General features: G+C 39.5%; 1 pseudogene across 1 annotated transcript; it reads left to right on the plus strand.

Annotated features, from left to right (window-relative positions):
- Window positions 1-21,841: 21,841 nt before the first annotated feature.
- On the plus strand, window positions 21,842-23,699 carry LOC306639878 (histone H2A.V-like; annotated as a pseudogene). Its single transcript has 3 exons — window positions 21,842-21,895; window positions 21,989-22,019; window positions 22,485-23,699. The product of its transcript is annotated as a histone H2A.V-like (transcript).
- The last annotated feature ends 2,286 nt before the right edge of the window (window positions 23,700-25,985 follow it).

Consider the following 25,985-nt stretch of genomic DNA (forward strand, 5'->3'; position numbering starts at 1 on the left):
TAATTGATACAAATAGATGCCTGAGAAGTTGATGCCTGATTCACACACTTAATAACTGATCTGATCGAGCTCTGCTGGAAAGCTCTTCTATGTGTAAGTTCTGGAGAGCTATGGAGGAAAGGAATGATCAAAGCAGGCAGAGTTGGCATGGTACTGTTGTTCAGTCTGTGCACTGCCTATAGATGTCTGCTTCAGGGAATGCACAAGGGTTAGAGCTCAGTCCCTACTTCACTCCTCAAAGGGTAGGATCTCCCTCAAAGAGGTGGTCTTCTTACCAGGTTGTGGTCCCTAAGGGCCGTGTCTGCTCATAGGAAGGCATTTTTATCTAAAGTCCAAATAGAGGAACTTCTTCCATTGCCTCAAGGCACACACTGTCTTGCTCACCCAAATCCTGCATGCTGGAAGCCCTGGGAAACACTCCCTGAGGTGTCCTCAACCAATGACTGGTGCGAGTTGTTGGAAAAATTACCACGGCCCCCTGTATGTATGTTTTGCACCTTCTACCAGAGTTTTCCTGGGGTTAAGCTCTGGTTGTTCCCTGTGGCAGATGGCTTACTAACACACCCTTTATTAGCTGTCTTCCCTCTTCTAGGTCACTGTCTTATCTCTGCCGCAGGTGGCCCCTGTACCTCCAGAATAAATTCTCTGCACTTGAGCGTTGCAGTCAGCTTCTGGAGAACTCCCATGAAGATAACGGTGTGTGCCTGAGTTGGGATTGAGGGCAAAGTAGATACATGGGTCAGGGGAAATTTCTGGAAGGACTGAGAAATCAGACTGAAAGTTTAGACTTGATTTAGGAGACAGTTCCTATGCTGGGTGATAGATGAGTAATATATTTTTCTTACAGTGTGTTATTTTCATATTCAATTTATTAATTCCTAGGTTTCTACAAACCTTGCGTTATCCATTGAGTTCTGGTTAATAAAATCTTGCCTGAAGAAAAATACTGCAAACTTCTTATCTCTCAGTGGCTAGGGAAAAAAATGACATTCTAGAGAGAGAAGTGTTATTAAGGTGCAAGACAGAAAAAATTCAGGGCTATGAAACCATTCCCAAGGCCTTGTTAGAGAAAGATGAAGGCAAGAACAGTCACAAGACTCAAGCTGTCATAAGAGGATTATTATTTGTAGCCATTCTGTTCAATATTTTATATCCTAAAAAAAGGTGATTTTTTTTAAAGGTGATCAGAAAAGTCTCCTTAAAAATACTAGGTCTTCAAAAATTTAACATTATTTCCTATGGTACGAAACTTTACCTCCCAAAGAATTGCATAATTGGTTGTCATGGGAAACTGTATGATTGTACCTGGTGTTCGTAACTCCCAAATGTATATAAATAACTTACATCCCTTTGTTCTGCAGAAGAGTTTGAAGCTTCTATATATGATTCTTCTCATTGAGACCAAAATAAAACTAAGAAAGTCAGTGACTCTGGCAGACTCTTTGTCCTAAGACAACATATTCAAGCAATTTAAATTAGAAACTTGGCCAATGTGGCATAGTCTCTCTGTCTTGCAGGCTTAGAAGCCCAAAGCAGTCTTCAATAGAGGCATTTGCTTCTCAATGGAAGTTCAGAAACCTGGAATCATCTTTAACGTGTGGCCTCTCATTAGCCAACCTCTGCTATATTTAAACACCCCAATAGCATGCCAGTTTGTTAGTTCACAATGGAACTCTTTCTGCAGGCTCCTCTAAGGTGCTCATGTTCTTTGATCAGAGTACTTTTGCCATGTAGGCAGGCTAACCAAGGAGCCAAATTATAGCCAGAAGTTTGTTTGGTGTGCATGAATTAAAAATAAAGAGGATCTGAGGTCCGGAGTAGTTAATGGTTTCAGGCCAAACGCTCCCATCCTACTCCCAGGATCAGAACATCAGATGGATTTCTTGGTTTAGAGTTCTCTCTTCACTGAATGACATTGTGACTTTTTTCTATACTTATGTCCAACCAACAAAACCCCTTCTGATGGACACATTCTTTCTTTAGATATTTTTAATACATTTAACCAGTTCACAAAGGAATGGTTAATTATGGGTTTTATGAACTGGATATCTTAGGGTGCTTGAATGCAAATTTTGTGTCTGTACATTTTCTTTGGAGAGGGCTCAAAGCTTTTATGAGACGCACAATGTTATTTGTTACCCTAACTGGTTGAAGAACCACTGATGTAAATAAAGTCAGATCCCACTGGTGTGATTCCCTGCTTCCCCTTAGGATGACTTTTCTGCTCTGATTTACTATGTACTGGTTTAAAGCTTTAACTCCTCTGGGGCACTCCTATTTCCCTTACTTGCATGTTGAGGAGAAAGTTGGAGTTCTTCCTTATAATCATGAAAGATTTGATATTCAGAAATAGGATTATTCTACATGGATTAATGAGCCCAAAGAGAAGTGTCCTGCCCATTGGGAGCTTAGACACACTTTAAAAAATTTACCCTCTGGTGCGTCTTGTAATCTCAGCTACTCAGAAGGCTAAGGCAGGAGGATGCATTGAGGCCAGCCTGGACAACTTAGCAAGACGCTGTCTCAAAATTTTAAAAAAGAAAAAGAAAATGGGTTGAAGATATAGCTCAGTGGTAGAGAGCCCCTGAGTCAAACCTCCAGTACTGAAAAAAAATTACCCTCTGTTATTTTGAGTTTTAAGTTTGACTTCTTTTAGTGGTTAGCCACTTCGAAGGTCAAAGAATGAGTAGGGACTGTTGCATTATTGCTGGAGAAGTTGGAAAGCATGTGTGGAATGGATTCTAAGTGCAACCAAAAAAAGAAGATGGTATGTAAATTTAATAGGTATGAAAATAGCAACAGTTTGGGCATGGTAGCACATGCTTGTATACCCAGCAACTCAGGGGGCTGAGACAGGAGGGTCACAAGTTTGAGGCCAGCTTCAGCAACTTAGTGAGGCCCTAAGCAATTTAGTGAGATCCTGTCTCGAAATAAAATATTTTTTAAAAGGGTCGGGGACACAGTTCAGTGGCAAAGCACCCCTGGGTTAATCCCCAGTACCAAAAAGAAGAAAAAAAAATATCTCTGGGATATATTTACATAGGTTTGTATTACATTATTTACCTTGAGTGCCCACAGGTATCTCTGTCAGCTTACTTGGTTAGTTTACTGAAGCCTGGACCTAGAAATGGTCTATACCCAATGAGGTTAAGGTGTCAAAAGTCCAAAATCTCATGGAGACAGGAAAATCAAAGTGGATCTAAATGTGCGATTTCCTTATCCACCCCATCCACTGTCCTAGAAAGGCTCAGAGGGGGCTCCATTTGCCACGGAATTAAGCTATGCATAGGTGATGGGCACCCCTGAAAAACAATGCTAAAGGTGGTAGTGGGGACCCACCTGAGAACTGGGCTTCCTGATTCCAGCGGGAATTACAGGATTCTGGATTAGCAGAGGCCAGGCAGTGTCTTTAACTTTGGAGTCCAGGGAGGTGAATAACCTTGAAAGATTTCAAAGACAGAAGGCTATTAGAGTGCTTTGACTCTCAGAAATCTGTGGTAGCAACTAATCTGATTATGAGATTCTTAGGAATGAATAGATGGGTTGTCTACTAAGGTGTGGCTTTATCTATATAATGAGAAAACAGAAGCTGACTCAAGTCAATAGAGTGGGTTTACTGTTATGGACCTAATTATCAAACCAAGCCAGTTCATAGGCCTGCAGCCTGTTGATTGAGAGGAAATCTGTCCCTTTAATGAAGGGACCTGTGTTACGGTCATAAGTAAATATTCAAGCCTCCCCCAGAAGGCCTGCAGCCTCTTGCTAAAGTGGCTTCATTTGTAGAGAAAATACTCACACTTTTGGGGAGCTATTAGTATTGGTTCTGTGTTGATGCCATTTGCTGGGGGTACAAAATGCCAACTGGGTTTGTCAGAGTGAGGTCTTATGGAAATCATGTGATAAATGGAGACTTGACCTCAGTCCATCTCCACAGTGGATTCAACAGATGCATTTATTTCCCTATTTTCTTATATTTAAAGTAGACATATTTAATAAATAGCTGAATACCCCCATTGGTTACTTGATTCATTGTTTTTCCTTTAACCATCCACAGGGTATATATGAGCTCATGACAAGGATGGCCTGCAGAAAAGATAGGTAGATGGGTCTGTTGGAATGGGCAAAGACAACTGTGCCCCAACAGAGTCATCAATTATAGATGGGTCACTCAATAATCAGGTGGGCAAGATAACTGCTCATGTCATATGGCCTCTTTCCTTGTCCACCACCTAACAGTGGCTGTTCCGTGGGTCATATATAAAGTGGTGTGTGGAAGAGATGGTAGTATGCTTATGCTTAACCACATGTATAGTCCCTCATCAAAGCTAATTTGACTATCAGTTGTGGTGGTTGCCGAATTGCCAACAGCAGAAGTTCACACCAAGCACCCAGTATGGTACCATTTCCTGGCAGGACTAGATAGGCATCTGGTGGTAACCCTTTTTCATAGGAACTCTCTCTTCAATGAAGATAGAAATTATCCTCATAGGAATAGATATATTTCCAGAATTTTCTTCCTTGATCCCAATGCTTCAGTCAGAATTATCATTCAAAGATTTACAAAGATATCATCCACTATAATACCCCATACAATATTACTTCTAACCAAGAAGCTAATTTTATGGTAAAAGAAGAGTGGCAATAGGTTTACACATAGAGTTTAATGGTTTTAAGATCTATGTTATCACTCAGAAACAACTGGTTTAACCATGAAACGACCAGTTGTGTTGTCAGCAGGATGAAAGCACCCTAACAATTTTGGAAGCGATACATGCTTTAAACCAGCAACCAATATATGATGTATTCTCTGTGGTTAAGGCACATAAGCACAGGAAGAAAGAGGGTAGGAGTGGCACCTCCACAAATACATCTAATAATCCAATTAGAATATTGGCTTCTTGTCCCCACAGTGTTGGCCTTGGCAGATTTAAAAGTCTTCGTTTCTAAAGGAGAACACGTTTCCAACGGGAAACACAGTTGTGGCCTCATTAAGTTGAAAGCTGAGACTGCTTGGCCACCATTTTGATCTCCTTAGGCTACTGAGCCACCAGGCAGAGATGTGGGTTACTCTGTGGGAGGGATAACTAATCCTGATTAATAAGGAGAAAATGGAGTGTTGGATATTTTAGGACAACGTGGGCCAAAAAAGTTCTAAGGAGAAACTCTAATTTTTTACCGATTATTTTATTTTAAGTTGACTTCACAATCCAGGAACATGTGACCTAACATGAAATGTTCAGAAGTGGAAATCACCTTGTTTGGTCTGGGAAAGGCCCATGAAAGGTCAATCTAGTCTAGGGATAAAAGAAGAAAATTTGGTCTTTTTATGGATCATACTGGAAAGAGATAAGCAGAGAGGCTCAGTTTATGATTTCTACCTGAAATGATAGAGACTTCTGAAACAATTGCAGTTCAGAAATAGAGTCAGAACAGGGAGCGCTCAGACAGCAAAGAAGCTTACCACAAATTCTGTGTCTCATCCTGCTGACCCCTTCTACCATTCTCATGTTCTGTGGTGCTTTAAATCCTGACCAAATTATGCCAGATTGTGTTGGAAAACAGGACCACAGATTTAAAGATGGCAGTCAGAGTCTATCTTTTTTCTTTTGGTACCATGGATTGAACCCAGGGATACTCTACCAATTGAACTACATCTGCAGCCTTATGTGTTTATTTTTGCTACTGTGGATTGAATCCAGAGGGGCTTTACCACTGAGTCAAATCCCCAGCCTTTTGTTTTGTTTTGTTTTGTTTTGAGACCGGATCTTGCTAAGTTGCTGAAGCTAACTTTGAACTTCTGATCCCCCTGCCCCAGCCTCAGGAGTCACTGAGATTACAGGTGTGTGCCACAGTGCTCAGCTGAGTCTATCATTTAATAAAAGCTCTATGCAAGAAGCAGTGGAAAATATTCACCAGAAGGAAGCAGTTCCTGGACTTGCCTTGGAAGTTATGTGGTTTATATTTTCCAAAGAAGAAACTACAAGGTAAAGCAACTTGTCTGAATACATTCAATCTTGAGACACATTGGACAAAACAAAGAATCTGCCATTGAGACTGCTGGGACTTACATGAAGTCAAAGGTGTCCAGGATGCAGGTGTAAATACAAATCTGGGTTTGGACCTGAGAATGGTGGTTGACAGTCCCTAGAACAGAAAGGACTCACCAACAATGCACCTGATGCTTACGCTTCACTGTCACTGTCTTCTGTGAGATGCTTATTCAACTAGTAAAAGACATCAGTTTTAGACACAGGACACATTGTATCCCAACTTGGTGGCTAATGGTACAGGTAATGTTCCCACCCCTGGACCTTCATTCTACTGACAGTTACTCTTTCTCTGTAGTTGATGAAAAGAAGATCCTTGGGGTAGAAAGATGACTAAGGTCTGCTAGAGATTGTGGATCCTAAATAACAAGACTTTTTTTTAAATGATAAAGCTAAATAACAGCTACAACATTTAATTATTCATAGGACAATCAGTATGTCTCATTCATGAGCTCTGTTACAGGAAAATGTGAAATTTATGCTGAACGAGAAGTTCTTGCTATGGACTCTGAGCAGCCTCCCACACATGCCTGGTTCCTTAGTGTATGGGTCAAGGGACACTGCCCCTTCTTCAGAGGTAACCTGCCAGGCAAACCTAGGCATGATGGTGACATTTCAGTTGGTATGTGGGCTATATTGAAGAAATGGGGGACATGAACCTCAGCTGTCAAAAGAGGAGGTGGAAGCAAATGACAAATTTAAAACTGAATGTAAAAGGGCAGAGGAAAATGGAAGCAACAAACAAAACCAGAATAAGCAATTCAATCATTTCCTTGGAACAGCTCCAGTGGCCTGTACTGGGCATACTGCAACAGAATTAGCAAATCTGTGAGAGAATTCCATCAAAATCCACACAGCTTTCAGTTCAAAGCCTTCCATTATTACTTGACAGGAGCTTTTCAGTTCGCACTACAGGAAAGTGTTGCACAGTTTACAGAAGCTCTCACACCAAGTTACAGTGGGAGAAGAAAGGTACATTTTGAGCAATTTACTTCACATCTTTTTCTCAACAAATAGCTACTCATCCACCATAATTTAATGGAAAGACTCAGGCTTTGTCATCAGAGTCTTCTTAGGAGTTTCTATTAAAGGATATGCTTTCGGTCCACACGAAGATGAAGTGCTGATTTCAGGCTATAAAGTGTTTCAAAATGTCACCTTATTTCAAAAGGCAAGGAAAAGTACAACAATATTAATTTTGAAAATAAAAAATATATGTCATAATTTCCACTATTTCCCCAAGTGATTCATGTGAGTCTGGGTATGCGTTAGAGGTGGGGCTGGTGGGGTCAGCATGAAATAGAAGAGGGGTGCTCCCCACCAGAAGCCCCTGGGGCACAGAACAATGGGCCTCCAGTCCACTGCTGAAGAGTCTCAGGTTCTTTAAAGGACAGGACTAGTGTTCTGGAATGAGGAGCAGAGCTCAGGTTCAAAGACCTGGGGCCATTTCTAGTCCAATTCCAACCCCTGCTGCTGTACAGAAAGGTCAGAAAGACTTGTGGGACACCAGGTGGAATGAGCCATGGAATGTACCAGTGTGTCAGGGGCCATATCAAAGCCTCAGGGGAGTCAGGAGGCCTGCTGGTTCCAGGCAGAAGGGTGTGCTGCTGCAGTAATCCAGGCAGGAGATGAAGGTGCCTGAACTGAGTGGGTGGCTGTGGTGATAGAGGGGGCCTGGGACTGGGGCTGTCTGTGAGATCTCTCTTCCTGGGGGGGGGGGAAACAGACTGAGGGGTGTGGTCAGAAAACAGGATGGGGGACCTTGAGATTTCAAAGGTGGGGTAATTTCAAGTTCTGACGAGAATCTAGGATATTTCCAAGGGCATTTATTCCAAAATTTCTCTGGAAAAAAAATAGCACCCTACGAGGCTGAGGTGTGACTCAGTGGTAGAGCGCTCACTTAGCATGTGTGAGGCACCGGGTTCGATCCTCAGCATCACATAAAAATAAATTTAAAAATAAAGGTTAAAAATACAATAACATTAAAAAATAGTAGCACTCTAGACACAGAAAATGAAAACCTAAAGGGGAGTGTGGAGCATTCCCGAGCTACTTTGCAAGCTTTCAAAATCCACAGCAGACCCTAACGGAAACAAGATGGTCAGGTCAATAGATCAGCAAAGGAAAGATGCTGCTGAGCATTCGGATCAAATGATTATTATCAAATACCAATGAGGAAGCTAGATTTCATCAAGAGTAGAAACACCAATTAGCATATGAGTTAAACTAATGTTCTGCAAAGTAATATTGGGCAGAAGAATAATTTATTGGTCTTTAGGAACAGAAATACCTTCAGGGTTGGAGAAAAACAAGCCAGAGGAGCCCCAGGCCCAGACAGGAAAGGCTTCCCTACACAGGGCAGCACACAACTGCAATGTCACTCAGAGCTGAGGGCTGGCAGCCTAAGGCTCAAACACCTGGAGGTGGGAGAGACTTAGTGACCCATCAGGCTTGACAACTGCAACAATCTGAAGCTTTCTTGGGTTGGAATTTTTAATAGAGAGGAAAGGCACTGAAGGACAATGTCCTTGGGATCATTTAGGTATCCCTGAACGTCTGTAGGTGGGTAGAGAGGATTCCAGCTGGGAGTCCAGAGGAGAGGGTCCCTGGGCCCCTCTACCTGGTTTATTGAGGGTTGAACTGGAAAGGTCTGAGAAATATGTTCTGAAATATTTATGTTCTGAAATATTTCTTCCCTTCCCAGGCACAAAAGAAGACCCTGAGTGCCCGGTTCTTCTGCCTGGTTTCCTGCTGTTCCCTGCTGAATGTAGTCTTCCCCTACGTTCTGATTGTCTTCAGTGTAGACCGACACAAAAGAGAGAGACAGAGATCTGATTGCTTCCCAAATTTGTTACAGCAAATATTGGGAAGCATGAGAAATAGATTTTTTTTTTTTTGGTTCAGTTACTCCTTTTTTTTTTCCTGCATAGAAATTCAGAGGATCTCCTAATTGATTCTAATATTATGTGACTCATTTTGAGACTTTCTAGCTAATGAGACATATGTTGTGTTTAAGTCCTTCAATGTGATTGATTAATACCTATACCCTCTCAGCAACAGTATGAAATATATGCATTGTGATTATAAATAAAAATTAAAGAAATAAATGATCTGGAATAATGTTTCCCTTCTATGACTTTAGAGAATTCTTTAGGCCGTGCTGGTTCCTGGCTAGGGTCTTTGTCAGATTTACCTGACTCTTGAGGTGAACACTAGTGATACCTCAGATGACAGCACTTTCATGACTTTTCCTGATGCTTGGAATGTCGGGATAAGATCTTGAGAATCATTCTAGATGAGGGTATCTTGACTTTGGTGCTATTGCCATTTGGGACTGGATAATTCTTTTGTAGGGGCAGTCTTGCTCATTTTAGGATATTTGGCAGCATTGCTGGTCTGTACATATTATATTCCAGTACATTCTCTCCTTCAAGTTGTGGCAACCAAAGACATTTCCTGACATTGCCAAATGTCCTCTTTGGGGCAGAATCACCCCTAGTTGAGAACTGGTGTCTTGGACAAATCCATTTGCCTTCCCCAGTGAATATGTACGTGGTCACCAAGTCCTGTTGAACCCACCTTCTGGAATTATCTTTCTAGTCTATTCCCTCTTCAGTTTCCAGTGTTCCTCGTCTCCTAAGTTTTTTTTCCCCCTCTCACTTTTTTCCCCCATTGGTGCATTATAATTATACATAATAATGGGATACATTGTAACATATTCATACATGCACACAATAGAACAATATAATTTGGTCAATTTTCTTCCCTAGCACCTTGCCTTTCCCTCCCCAGGGAGGAGTGTTCTTAAAGTATTAATGGAGTCAGGAAGAGGAAAGCTAGAGCAAGTTATTATCTGAGGCTGATGCTGCAGGAGGAGATGGCAGCCACTGGGTGGCGACAGCACAGCACCAACTCTGGAACAGATTGTGACTGGAGCCAAAGCACAGCATTATTCTTAAAGCAGTTGAGCATGACTGGACCAGGTCAATACTCTATCTACAGAGTATCTACTGTGTGCAGGGCCATTAATAATAAGGAGCACAGTTAAGCTTTATTGAGCACTTACTCCAAGTCAGACACCAGGTTCTGTGTATTGTGTGGGTTATCTTCTTGTATCCTCACAATAATCCTGAGATATAAATATTATTTTATTATTTAAAAATTTCATAAACAATAAAACAGAGATTCATAGGAGTTAGAAACTTGAAAATTCATATGTAGTTCTTCCAAAAATGCTCAACAAATTCATATAGCTACTAGTTGCATACTATGTGTCAGGAGCTCTTGCAGGCATGAGGTGGTATTCTTTACTCAATGTTATAGGAGAAAAAGCAGATCTCAGAATGTTGGGGTTATATATAGTCCACGTTTGCACAGCTCACCAAATCAGTGTTTGAACTCTGAAGTGTGACTCATTCAGCACCTTCTACAGCATCCAATTTAGAACACAGAGAAAGGGACCCCCAATCTCTGCCTCCTTCGGCCTCTTTGCTGTCCTGCGACACAACAGGACATGTACATGCACTACTCTGCGTCAGGCACTGCTCTGAGCATTCAAAGGTGAATAAGACAGATCCAGACCTTGATTTCATGGAGCCCATGATAGAAGAGGGAAAGGGACAGGGAAGACAACTGTTTAAACAACTCATCTAAGAAAATGTGAATAAAAAGGTGCTCAGTGCTGGAAAGGAGAAGCACAGGACAGGAAATTGTGAAATCATTTCAGGGGAAGCTAGGCTTGTGTAGGAAGTCAGGACAGGTCTCCATGGGAAAGGGACATTTAGGCTCAGTTCAAGGTTGAAGAACAGCTAACCTAGCAGTAAGTCAAGAAGAAACTGTCTAAATTATAAATGAAAAGGCCTGGAGGCTTGGAAAGAACTCTGCCCTAATAGTCAGAAGGGTGAAGAGTAGTGAGAAAGAGATAAATAACATGTATCTTGTTCTAAGCACTGTTGATTACCGGTATGAGCTTTGAAATCAGGCAGCCTGGGTTTGAATTCTACGTCCAACATGTATTGGTTGTGTCATTGGGAAATTCTACTTTCTCTGTGTTCCATTTCATCATCTGTAAAATGGGAGCAAAATTGCCCCATCCTTTAAGGCTGTTGTGAGGATTACATGAGTTAATACATGTAAAGCACTTAGTAGAGCACCTTACCTGGTAAATGCTATCTAACTACTAGTAATTATTGCTTTATACAGTTTAACACATTAAATTTATATTCTACTCTCTGCACTTTCAAATAAGTATCTCCCACATCATTAAAACTGTAGTGTGTATGTGAACACACATGTGTAAGACCATGGAAGTGCCCGCATGGTGGCACACTCCTGTAATCCCAGTGTCTGGGGAGGCTGAGGCAGGAGGATCATGAGTTCAAAGCCAGCCTTGGCAATTTAGCAAGGACCTGTCTCTAAATAAAATATAAAAGAGGGACGGGGAATGTGGCTCAATGGTTAAGTGCCCATGGGTTAAAAAAAAAAAAAAATTATAAGGAGGAGAGATAAATGCCTCTCAGAGAGAAGGTCACAAGACTTATCCACATTTCCTTTATACAATTTTGTATTGCTCCTCTGGGAACAACAGCCACAAAGAACAAATCAACCTAAAAAGTAGAATAGAGAGCCCAGCAACAGACCCACACAAATGTTTATGTGTGGGATTTATGACAAAGGCTATACTCTAGTTTATCAGCAATGTTTTTAAATAAATGGTCTGATCATGTTTATAGCAGCACTGTTGACAATGTAACCAAACCTAGGTGTCCAAACTATAGAACCAGCTTAGGCATCCACCAATGACAAAGGTATAAATAAAATGTGGTATATATACACAATGGAGTTTTATTCTGCCATAAAGAAGAGTGAAATTATGTCACTTGCAATAAAATTGATGAAACTTGAGACCATAATGTTAAGTGAAATAACATACTCAGAAAGTCAGGGATTGTATGTTTTCTGTCATGAGGAAGCTAGAGAGAAAAAAAGAAGGAAAAGTGAGGGAATCTCATGAAAATCAAAAGGAGATCAGTAGATAGAGGAAAATAACTGGGAGGAGAGAGAGGGGAGGGAAAGAGGAAATACTGGGGAATGATATTGACCAAATTTTATTGTATATTGTCTGCCTATATGAATATGTAACAATAAATTCCACCATTATGTACAACTATAACTCACCAATAAAAATACTAAAAAATTTAAAAATGGGTTGATGAGATAACTAAGCTGAGAAATATAAACTTTGACACCTTTCCCCAATTGTCAAAAATTAATTTAGGACAGACTGAGACTTCAATGTGGAAAATAAATCAATTAAGTTTCTCAAAGAATACAGATGGAAAACATTTCTTTAAAAGAACATAGAAGGTTGATAAATTGGATTTCATTAAAATTAATAACTTCTGTTGGTTGGTGGTGGTGGTGCATGCCTGTAATCCCAGCGACTCCAGAGACTGAGGCAGGAAGATTCTAAGTTTGAGGTCAGCCTCAGCAACTTAATGAGACCCTGTCTCAAAAAAAAAAAAAAAAAAAAAAAAGGCTGGAGATGTAGCTTAGTGGCACCCCTGGGTTCAATACCTAGTATAAAAAATAAAAATAGAACTTCTTGTCATCCAAGGACACTATTAAGAGAGTAAAAGGGAGGACATAAACTAGGAACAGATATTTGCAACATATGTATATATGAATCATGCTAGGCTATAAATTTTTATATCTAACCCAGGGGCACTCTACTACTGAGCTATATCCCAGCCCTTTTCCCTTTTTATTTTATATTTTGAGACAGGATCTCCGTAAGTTGCCTAGGCAAGATTTGCGATCTTCCAACCTCAGTCTCTTGAGTAGCTGGCATTACAGGCATGCTACTATGCCCAGCTTGAAATATCATATATTGACATCAATATACATACTGCATACAAATATATGATAGATCTGAAAATGTGTTAGTTATCTTTCTGCTACTACAACAAATAACTCAGATAACAATTTAAAAGGAGAAAAGATTTACTTTGCACATGGTTTCAGAGGTTTTAGTCCATGATTGACCTTATTTCTTTGGGTCTGTGACAGTACATTATATAGCGAAGCAAAATTGCTCACCTAATGGACAAGAAGAGAAAGAAGAAGGGGCCAGAGTATACTATCCCTTTGTGGACACACCCCCAGTGACCTAAAGACCTCCCATTAAGCTCCACCTCTTAAAGATTCTATCACCTTCCAATAGTGGTGCAGTGGAACTAAGTCTTTACCAAGTGGACAGACTTAGGATACAAACATTTCTCAGCAATGAGAGATAATGAACTACAAACATGATACCTGACAATCATGAATGACTCTCAAAGGTTTAACGTTAAGTGAAAGAAGCTACATATAAAAGTTCAAATTCTATGATTCCATTTATATAACATTCAAAAATAGTAAAAACATATGCATGGTGACAGCTATCAGAAGAGTGGTTACTTTTGGAGTAGGTACTGATTGGGAGAAGCACAAGGGACTCTTTTGGGGTGCCAGAAATATTCTTTATCTAGGTCTGGGAGATCATTCCACAGGTGAAATGTAGTTACAGAGCTTAAAATTTGTGCACTTACTGATATAAGTTATATTTCTTTCTTTTTTTTTCTGTTGTCGATAGACACAATGTCTTTATTTTATTTATTTATTGGTGCTGAGGATCAAACCCAGTGCCTTATACATGCTAGGCAAGCGCTCTACCACTGAACTATAACCTTGGCCCCTATAAGTTATATTTCAATAAAAAAAATTTCTAAAGTCTTAAAATTAAAAGGAAAAATAACCACATAAGGAAATAAGATATCATTGGCAAGTACAAGCAGCAGTGACATCAGAAGAGATTCAGAAGGGAGGAGTAAGCTGCTGCATGTGGCCTGGCAAGGTGGCAGCTGAGTTCAGTTCCTCCAAAGTTATAAAAGCAGGAAACTCAAGACAAGGAAACCTAACAAGGCCAGTGATTTTAGTGATATGACAAATTGGCCAACACCAGGAGAAATAGTAGACATTGGAAAAACCTTTTTGCAGTCTCAGAGTGTCATCAGTCAAGGAAATAAGAAGACACAAATAGAAAAGAAAAAGTAGAGAACATTGAATAGAGAAGTAACAGTGAGGCGAAGAAAACTAGGAAACAAAATTAGATGATCCTGTTGAAAATGTCAGTGAGGATGAGGCTCAATCAAGTAATCTGTGTGAGGAGTGAGGGGATAGTAGTCAAGGTCCCTTTAGAGGGTGAGGAAGAGGCTAAGGATGAGGAAGAGGATGAGGCAGAGGAGACCCTCAAGTGAATTTTGATTATTTGTATGGGTACCGAGAGCATGATGAAAGGACAAATCGGTCATTTCAAACAGAACTTAACCCCAGAATGATGTATTACTATGACAGTGACATGGGTGTATGGGCGTACCCTGTGGAGGAAACACTGCTTAACCAAGTATAGTAAGTGCCAAGCTGAATATTACTTCAGGATACAAAACTTGGAACATGACTTCTTCCTTTGGAGAAAGATGGATGAACAGGGTTTCTCACCTATTTCCCTGATTGCCGAACTTCATCATGTCCGGGTTCTCACCACAAACCTTAATCTTATTCAAAAGACTGAAGAACAACACAGAAGTAGTTGCGAATGAGAAAACAGGGAAAAGGATAGAACCAGAAAAATGCCCCATCCTGGTCCTTCCTCCCAAAAATGTGCCACCAAGAGACTTCTCTTGAGTGATTGATTGCCCAGAGTTCAAACCAGGTCAAGACTTTTGCTCACTTACAGTCAGGTTGATGATCTACTGATGTCATTCAATGTGCAGGTGATTCAATGAAATGCCGGGAATGAGCCGGGCTGCTAAGATGAAATCCACCAGACTGTTTTCTGTGCAAAATTATCCACTACTACCCTGTTTTAGTTAGCTTTTTCGCTGCTGTGACTAAATGATCTGACCAGCACAATTATAGAGGAGGAAAGGGTTTTTTTTTTTTTTTTTTTTTAGTTAACAAAATTGTTTATATTCAAGGTATACAATGTGATATTTTAATACACAGAGACATTATGAAAAATGATCCCTTGCTCAAACCAATTAACATATCCACTGCCCCATTACCTTCTCTCTTTTTCTTTCCTTCCTTCCTTCCTTTTTGTTTCTTCCATTTAGTTTGTGTGGAGGGAACACTCACAGGTTTCCTATGTTTATTCCTTCACTAAGTGGTCTGCATTCTTTGCATCTTTTATTTGCATTTGACTTTTCTGCTGTTTTGCTCTCCTAGAAGCCTTTATAACATTTTTTCATCGTCCCTGTGGTCTTTCATAGCTATAGAGAGCATCTGTTCATCTCTGCCCTTTGTGATGATGTACCTGGCCTCCTTCCCCTTCCTTTCTTCAGGAGGGAAAGTTTATTTGCAGGCTCACGGTTTCAGAGGTCTTATTCCATAGAAGGCTGACTCTGTTCCTCAGGGCTCAAGGTGAGGCTCAATATCATGGTGGGAGAGGGTGGTGAAGGAAAGCAGCTCACATTATGGTGATTAGAAAGCAGAGAGAGAGAGACTCCACTCTCTAGATACAAAATATGTACCCCAAAGCCACACCCATCAGGGATTAATTCACTGATTGGGTGAAGATTCTTACAACTCAATCATTTCTCCTCTGAATCTTCCTGTATTGTCTCACATGTGAGCTTTTAGAGAACCCCTCACATCCAAACCATAACACACCCGCTGGGCAGCACAACAGTGGAGATGACCACCTTTGTGATAAAGGGAGACAGAACAGAAAACTGCTGCTGTTATTACAGGAGCTGCCTGCTTTTTTCTGTGTGACTGAACTTAGGAATCATGGGTTACTTTCATTTGCAGGGATCTTTTGCAGGGGAAGCTAATTATTATCATTGTGGAAATATTGCAAGGTTCTATCGTTTGTTTTCAGGCATATGTACTTGTGTACCGGTCAACAAGGTGGAAAAAGGGAGGACTTAGCAGTGTTTCCCAGATTGTTAAATCCTTTGCTATTGATTTGTCCTTAACTGTGGTGAACATTACATAACTCACTTGTTAAGGTGTTGCACATGGACTGTAAGATTTATTAATGTGGACACTAAATGGTAAGAAATTTAAGAAACGAAAAAAGATATTTTGTTCCATGACTCTTCAAAATGTACTTCTGATAGATCAGCATGAGTTGTGCCCTTCAGTGAAGCATTAATTGATGGACAGTTTCACAGATACTTTCATCTCATATTTCTTTGTCAGTTCTGTGCTTCTAATACCAGCAAGCTATTTGGGCAAGTGTTTTAAGTGGTGAAGAAATGTGACATTGCATGTGTATGTGTGTTTGAAGATATAATGGTCAAAACTGTAAAAGAGTTTTTAATTGTGTAAACTTGGGTCCAAGATGACACTTTTAACCAGTTTATGAACAATCATTGGTGAGTTGGAAAATATATAAAAGACTTTTTCTGCAGGGTAGTTAATTTAGGTCAGTCAAGTTGGTGATACCTGTTCATTAACAATTTATGCATCATTAATAAAATAATAAGAATAAAATCATAAAAATAAAGAAATTCAGAAGAAATTTCACTAATGGCATTTTCAGAGTTTATATAATAACATGTTTCATATCTTTGATTAAACAACAGAAATGCTTTAAAACATGCAGAAAATAAGAGTTCCGTAGTTATAAGGAATTATCAGGCAAACTTGAAAATAAAGAAAAAAATAGACTTTTTAGAAACAAAGTCAGAAAATAATTATAATTAAAAACTCAATATATAGGTCTCTCATTTCCCTGAAGATGGAGAGGGTGTAATTTTCTCCATTCCTCCTATTAAGTACAGCTAAATCCTCATTTATGTAAAATAAACCAGAGACTGAAGAAAGCAGACCTGGTAGGGACTTTGGTGGAAGGAATGACACAGTGACGAGTTCCCTTCATTTTCTTTGTCTCTCATGTATCCCTGAAATGCCAATGGGCACAGACTCCCAAAGCCTGGACTAAAGCCTGCTGTGTCTAGTCAAAGGAGCAGGAAAGCAACAGCATGGAACTACTGTACTCTAGCCAAACACCAAACATGCATGCAAAGGCCAAGCGGATGTGAAGGTCTCCACCCAGCTTCCTGCTGGGAAAAAGTCAGACAAGGCTGTCAGGAACTGGGACTCTCATCCCTGCTGAGCAGTAACAAGGCTCCCACCCTACTGCTGGTGCCAGGGAGATCACATGGGGTGCCTGGTTCCCACAGGGCAGGAGTGAGGAGCCCTCTTCCTTTTGTGTCAAGGGAAGCTGAAGCCTGGGTGGGAAACTTGTACTTCTACCTGCTTCTGGCAATAATGAGGTGGTAACAGCCCCATACACATACCTTGCACTGCTGGAGTGATGTCACAAAAAACTCCAGCTGAAAAGAAGGTTTAAATAAGATCCTGAGTCTTATAAAGCCTGTATTTTCACATTTAAATTAAAAAATCACTTGTTATCCTGTATTAGTTTGCTCAGGCTGCCATAACAAGACTGGATACTTAAATAAAATTTATTTCTCAAGTTCTGGAGGTTGAGAGTTCTCCAGATCAAGGAACTGGCAAGTGTGGTTCCTGGTGAGGGTTCTCTTCCTTGACTTCAGATGACTAGCTTCTCACTGAGTCCTCTGTAGCCTTCCCTCTGTGCTCAAATGGAGGGAGAGAGGGCAAACATTTTGGTGCCTCTTCTTATAAGGGCATTAAACCCATCAGACCAGGGTGCTACCCTCATGACTTCATGTAACCCTAATTACCTTTCGAATACCGTCACTTTGAGGTTAGAAGTTCAACATGTGAACCTAAAGAGGAAGAAACTTCCATCCACAATACAAACCAAGAACCAGGAAGATCCCAAAACTGAATTTAAAAAAGACAACCCACAAATGCCAATAGCAAAGTGACAGAGATCTTAGAATTATCTGACAAAGATTTCAAAACAGCATCATAAAAATGCCTTAATGAGCAATTATGAACATGTTTCTAACATGAAAAACAGAATGTCTTGCAAAGAGAGTAAAGATATGAAGAAGACACAAATGGAAAATTTAAAACTGAGAAGTATAATAACTGAGGCTAAAGTCACTCAACAGTACAGTGGAAGGGACAGAGAAAGAATCAGAGAACTGGGAAACAGAACATCAGAAATTACCCGATCTGAACAACAGACTGAAAAAAATGTTAACATAGCCTGAGGGGCTCTGTGAGACTATTGCAAAAGATGTCCCATGTAGCATTTGTATCATGGAGTCCGAAGAGAGGAGGAAAAGTGTGGGGCTGAAGTATATATGAAGAAATAATGGCTGAATTTTTTCCAAATTTGGCCAGAGACATAAATCTACACAGTTAAAAAGTTGAAAAAAAACCCTGTATAGGATAAAACCAAAGAAACTCACATCAATACACATTGAAGTTCCCCAAACTAAGACAAAAAAAATACCTTTTTCTGTACAAAGGATTGAACCCAGGAGTGCTCTACCACTGACTACATCCCAGCCCTTTTTATTTTATTTTGAAACGGAGTCTTGCTAGATTGCCCAGACTGGCTTGGAACTTGTGATCCTCTTGCCTCAGCTTCCTGAGTTGCCAGGATTATAGGTATGTGCCACCATAACTAGTCAAAGAAAGAATATTGAAAGTTGTGAAGGAGAATTGACATCTTACAGGGGAGAAATAACTCCAATGACCACACATTTCTCATGAGAAACATTGAATGCCAAACTCATGTGTAAGACAATGCAAGAAAATTTAGAGGTGAAATGATTGGGTTATGAGAGGTTTAAACTGCTCAGTGCACTAATTCCCTGATAGGGATTAATTTGGTGGTGACTGTAGGCAGGTGGGGAGTGACTGGACGAGGTGGTCTCTGAGGGTGTGTCTTTGGGGTTTATATGTTTTCCTTATTAGCAGAGTTCTCTCTTTGCTTCCTGGTGCCACATTTCCAGTTGCTTTCCTCCACCACACCCTTACACCATGATGTTCTGCCTCATCTCAGGCCCTTAGGAATGGAATCAGCCATTTATGAACTGAGACCTCTGAAACCTTGAACACCAAATAAACTTTTCCTTCTCTAAAATTGTTCTTCTCAGGTCTTTTGGTTGTAGCAGAGACAAAGCGGACTAAAACAAAATCAGATAAAATAGACTTCAGAGCAAGGAAAATTACTGGAGACTGAGAAGGATGGGAGCATTCTTCAACAAAGCTGACCAGAGTTCTTCAAAACTCTCAGGGTAATAAAAAACAAAGACAGTCTAAGAAAGCGGAACAACCCAGAGGAGCCCATGTGTTAAGATATCCCGGCGGGGCGGGGGGGACCCAAAACAGAAAAGGGAATCTGAATAAACTATAGACTTTGGTCCACAATAGTGTATCCATATGGGCTCATTAATTGAAACAAATGTACCAAACTCAAGTAAGATGTTCTTAGTAGAAGAAATTTTGTGCAGCAAAATACTAGGCTTCTTGCACTATCTGTTCAATTTCTCCGGAAATCAAAAACTATTCTAAAAAAATTAAGCCTATGAATTTAAAATAAATAATATGATCTCTTGGATATTAGGGAAAATGATGGACATTAGAACTGCACCATGCCACTCTCCTGGTTCTCAGGACTTCAGGCTCAGACTGAAACTAAGCCACTGGATCCCCTGGGTTACCAGCTTGCCGACTCAATCTGAAGATCTGGGGACTTGCCCACCTGCATGATCACAGGACCAAATTCCTTTCAATCCATCTATGTACCTACCTACTGCCTATATACCTCATTGTGTACACATTCTTTTGGCTCTATTTCTCTGGAAACCCTGACTAATTTAGTCATGATATAACAAATCAAACAAAGATATTTTTAAAAAGGAAAATTATAGGCCCAGTCCATTTATGAATATGAATACGAAAAAATTCTTAAAACATTAGTGAATCTAATTCAAGAGTACACAAAAAAATAATTGCCCGTTGCTTTGTTAAATTTAACCCAGGTATGCAAAGCTGGTTTAGTATTAGAAAATCCCAAATGTAAATCATTGTATTAACTAGTTAAAATAGAGGGAAAAAAGAATATTAATGTGAGTTGGTCAGAAAGATCCTTTGCAAAAATTCAACTCTCAATCATGATATATATTTGTAGAAAAATAAGAATAGATTAGAAAATTTTCACCTTTTAAAAATGTTTTTATTAGTGCATAATAGTTATACATAATTGTGGGATTCATTTTGACATACTCATAAATGCATATACTATAATTCCACTTCAGTCTCCAGAACTACCCCCTTCCTTCTCTTCCTCCCTCCCCCATATAATTCTCTACTCTTCTCTATTGGTCTTCCTTCTATTAATTAATTTTTAAAATCTGCTCTTTTTTCTTAAACCCCCAGAGAAACCTCATTCTAAATGGAGAAACTTGGAAGTGTTCCTCTAAAGCTAGGAAAGGTACACAAGAACGCCTGTTATCATTACTTTTATTTAATATGATGTGGAAGATTCTAGCCAGTACAATACAACAAAGAAAAAGGATATTAGGGTCAAAGTATTGGAAAAGGAGGCATAGAAATGTCACTGTTTGACAATAACAAACCCAAACAAATGTGCTGATAAGTTATTAGAAATATTATAACTGTTTATAGATATCAGATCCTCTTTCTATATACCAGAAGGAAGCAGCTAGAAAATGCAATTAAAACAAAAAAGAATACAGGTATATCAGAGAATATCAAGTCCTGAGGATTCGTAAATCTACCAGAAGTTTTTCAAGAGCTCTAAAGAGGAAAAATTATAAAGATATCAATTTCCTGCAAGTTTGATATGATTCCAATAAAAATCCCAACAGAGATTTCATGGAACTTGATACATTTGCTTTAAAAACATACATGGAAATTTAAAGGGCCAACATCAGCTGAAAGGAGGGGAAGGTAGTACCTGGGGTTAGAGAAAGGGAGGAGAGACCCGAAGACCCACAGGGAGCTTGAGAATCAAGTTTCCCAAGAAAAACTTCTCTTAGCTACCCGTTAGCAGACTTCCAGGTAGGAAACCAAGATATTTTCTGCCTCATTTTGCTCTATTAGAAGAAAGAAGTTGGAAAAGGAAAGGAAGCAGTCAGAAGAAACACCGTGCTACCCGCAGTTCAGAGCATGCAGCCAAACCTCAAAGGAGCCCAAACCCCCTGCCTGTGGTTTCCGTCTGCTGTGTAGAATTAAGGTTTGCTGGCTGTCTATCTGTCAAAAACTTTGTGCAAGTGTGGAAGAGAGATAAAGGCAAAGCTAAGCTTTCCGTATTTATAAAAGAACCAACTCAGAGCATCATAAAAAAGAAAATAATTTAAATTTCACTCCTAAGTCCAAACATCCCAACACAAAAACTATTTTTAGTTCCTGTTTCTTTATCGTCTTAATTTCATATACAAATATAGGCACATACATTTTTGCATAGTCATCATTTTTAAAACTACCTAATATTCAACTGCTAACTGTTTCTCTGGTTTTAGATATCATGCTGCTCCTGACTTATCACTGTTATAAAGGATGCTCTATAAACATTTTGTGCAATCACATTCTTCTTCATTTCAGAACCAGGATCAGAGAGATTGAGAAGTGTTCGAAGTTTCTAGTAATTGCCTTTTCTCTCCTCCAGATATTCAGGAAGAGGTCCTGACTATTTCTCAACCTTTCTAGATACCGTCTCTATAGGTCTACTCAATATTATCTGCATAAGTACAACTCCCGCTTCTAGAATGAATCCTGACCATTAAGAAGTTACTTAAGCAGTTACTGTACAATAGTCTCTGAGAAAACAAACAAACATGAATCGCCATCAACCATGTGACATGGAGAACACTGAAGAGGGCCCCTGCCAGGCAAGTCTCTGAATTTCTTAAGGTAAAAAATATTTCCTAGATTTTTGCCAGTGGTTGTGTGCATTGAGCTAACAATACACTCTTATCTCTCAGACTAAGTCTTGGGAGAAACCGCCAAAGTCTGGTAAGCTACCACTCTTCTGATGGAAAATCTTTGAGAGAACAAGACCAGAAATGAAGATTCTCCTTCAATGGATATGGGTAATTGGGAGTGATAAGACAAAGTGCTGTACAGAGGACCTTCCAAAAATATTTGAGCCCAGGTCTCATACTGACATTTAAAGAAGTCACGCTTTGACCCAACCCATCTTCCCTGCCTTCTCCCTAGGAAAGAAAGTTGAGGCCCAAGTAACTGAGTCAGGACCAAAAGTAGCCAAAAACATGTATTGACTCTAGAGCGAAGTCTGCATTTGGCCAGCTGGGTATTGGATCACATCTGTATAAAGTACAAATAAATAAACCCAGTCCATGAACCCAGAGCCCCCATTCAACTCCCCATGGTTTAATTATTAATCATAAGTGGATAGACATTTGAGCAAAGTCTACAAGATTAGAGAGAATGAACAATAAAATAAAAACGAGACATTAGAGAGCGGCTGCGGCGTCCCTGGTGGAGGCAAAGCTGGAAAGGATAGTGGGAAGGCCAAGGCCAAGGCCGTGTCTCGCTCACAAAGAGCTGCACTACAGCTTCCTGTGGGCCGCATCCACAGACACTTGAAGACTCGCACCACAAGCCATGGACCGGTGGGTGCCACTGCTGCCGTGTATGGTGCTGTGATTCTGGAGTACTCACTGCTGCGGTGCTGGAGCTGGCAGGTAATGCTTCCAAGGATCTTAAAGTAAAGCATATCACTCGACGTCACTTGCAGCTTGCAATTCGTGGTGATGAAGAGTTGGATTCTCTTATCAAGGCTACCATAATTGGGGGTGGTGTGATCCCTCATATCCACAAATCTCTGATTGGAAAGAAGGGACAGCAGAAAACTGCTTAGAGGGTTGTTTTCACTATCCCTCTTCCTCCTCGTCATTGTACTGTAACTGAGACAGAAGATAACAATGGGGATATGTGGAATTTTTAAAAACAGTTAAATGGAAAGCCATAGACAATTACTGTAGACATACTAAGAAAAGAAACATTTGTATGTTCTTAGACTCGAAGTTTAATAAAGTACCTTTTCATGTGATGACAGCTGTGTGTTGATTGGCTAGGTCTCTCCCACAAAAATGAAATTGATAAACCATTTTTTACAAAATTGTCTCAAAACTGTTCTGTTCGTGATGTATTGGAAATATTTCGCTCAGCTTTTGAAATTAATTTAAATTCATTATTCAGAATAATCTTAAAATAGAGATTGGGAATATAGCTTTATCATGAATGATATGCCATGTTACATTGAATGTTAGATGCTATCAATTTGTATTAATGCTCCATTATTTTATTATATAACACTAAGGAAGGAAAACTCCTTGAATTAATGCCATCAGTTACAGGATACATCTCAATTTCAGAGATGTTAGATTATGGAAAAATGTGCATTTAAGACTGAAATGAGGTAGTAGATTTACTGGACTCCTTTACTGAGCACTTCACCACGTGCCAGGCCCTGTGGACAGTGCTTCACTAATCAAGAAATCTTATTATCCTCACTTCATACACATGGAGCCTGAGGTTCACCAAAATTAAATGATCTGCCAAAAAACATTGAGAACTAACAGAATGGAGCAGAGCTAGGATATTTACCTAGATCTTACTGACTCAAGAGCCCACACCCTTACCTAGAATTAATGTTAGATTTATCAAACCTTTCTGCTTTTGGCTTAAAATTCAACTTTTGGTGGTCTCTTATTGATAAAGTAACATACATTAATTTGTACAATCTTTTTAAAATTATTTTTCATTGTCAGTTTCTAAGTAACTGTTAGAAGATTTAAGTTAATGTGCTAATTAATGGTCCATCAGAAAATTCTATTTTCTGCCTGGAAATCTTCATTAAAGAAGGACATTTTTTGATGTTTTATAGTATAACACTATCAAAACAAAACTTGATTTTTAAAATATTTTATTATGGAAATTCTCACAAATACACAAAAATAAAGAGAACAATATGGTTAAGCCCTGTATACCCATCCTCCAACTGCAAAAAAAAAAAAAAAAAAAAAAAAATGAGACATTATCTAAAGCAAAGGAACTGATGGAGACAATAGCGATGGGGACATTAGTACAGGGACATGGAAGTGCAGGGGTCACAGGAACATGGAATACCTATGCACCTTCCTCTCAGTTCTTTTGTGCTCTTAAAAAAATTAAGTCTTTAAAATGTTGAGGATTTGAAAGGGGAGTTACTCAGAAGACAAGAATGCAGTCTTGGACATTAAAAATATTTGCCATATATGCATGTATGATTACACTACCTGTGTGACTCTGCACCATGTACAGTCAGGGGAATGAGAAGTTGTGCTCCATTTGTGTACAGTGTGTTAAAATGCATTCTACTGTCGTTATAACTAATTAGAACAAATTTTAAAATTAAAAAAGTGAAAAAAAAATTGCCAATAGAAGAGTAGAAGACAAATTCATTGTGAATCTCCGAGGAGGTAGAATGAAGACAATCAGAAAACATGAAAGAAAGATAATAGAAATAGAGACTCAATCCAGAAAACTCCATCACTATAAAAAATACTTTCTTAAAAGAGAAAAACAAGGGTTTGGGGTTGTGTCTCAGTGTTAGAGAACTTGCCTAGCATGTGTGAGGCACTGGGTTCAATTCTCAGCACTGCATATAAATAAATGAATAAAATAAAGGTTTATCAACACCTAATTTTTTTTTTTTTTTAAAGATAAAAACAAGGACAAGAAACCATTAGAGAAAAAAGATAAGAAATTTTCCTAGATGTTAAAAACAAAATATCCTGGGGCTGGGGATGTGGCTCAGTGGTAGAGTGCTTGTCTAACATGCGCAAGGCTCCAAATTCAATTCCCAGCACTACACACACAAAAACAAACGACCAAACAAACGAAAAACCAAATATCCTGATCAAACAGGTCCACAAAGAATTAAAAGGTTCACACCTATATATGTTATTGTGAAATTTCAGAAATTCAAGGTTAAAGAGAAGATTCTGAAAGCTTTCAGAGGGGAGCACAAGTAAGGGAAATAGAGACCTCCAAAAGATGTAAATCCAACAGGATCCATATCCTGATTTTTCATGAAGAGCTCAGGAATTAAAAGAAAACTACATAGTCCCTTCAAACTTCTGAGTGGAAATTACTTTGAACCAATAATTTTACATCCAGCCAATCAATATCAGGTGTGGGATAGAATAGAAACATTTCAGGCTTGCAAAATGACATTTCTCATTCCTCCTCTATTGGCAAATTACTTGAGATTGTACTTAAACAAGCAAGTTGTCTAGGCTGGGTTCTCATTTATTTGGGACTTTGCTCACAGGGAGCAAGAGCACGTGACAGAGGGAGTGCAAGAGAGGAGATGGGAACACCAAAATAGGGATGAATTATTGAGGCGCCCTTGTTGAGGACTAGTTTTACTATACCACGTGACCATGTTAGAACCCTTTTGAAACACCCAGTATTAGCCAGTTAATGAAAGGAAGGGAAAGCATGTATCAATTAAGTTCTGTCTGCCATTGGTCAAAAGTTCCTCCACGGGGCGTTAATTTCCCTGTGCTCCTGGTTGGCACACGTGTGAGTGTGTGGTTTGCACAGCTTATCAGTTGGCTGGGCAGGAATCCAGAGCATGGACTGGAGGTGTAGCACTTGAGATCCTCTAATACCCTCTGTTAAATCCCATCCGTCAAAAGATCTTTGCAGCTGCCATCTCTGCAAAGATTTAGTATGAGAGGATTAGGAAAGCTACAATTCCTGCTGCTGCAGCTGGTCCCAGAGCCATAGTTGATATTTATCATTTCCCTTTAACACCCAATATAGTGTCACAATTATTGCTTTTCACAATCTTATGTTTTTTAGAGAATCTACAAGAAAAAGGAAGTGTATTTATACAGTAATTTTTTTTCTAAGCTATGTGCTTACCATTTCCGGTACTTTTTATTTTCAGTCCTAGGGCTTGAACCC

Source organism: Sciurus vulgaris, assembly GCF_902686455.1.
Source record: "Sciurus vulgaris genome assembly, chromosome: 11".
Lineage (NCBI taxonomy): Eukaryota > Metazoa > Chordata > Mammalia > Rodentia > Sciuridae > Sciurus > Sciurus vulgaris.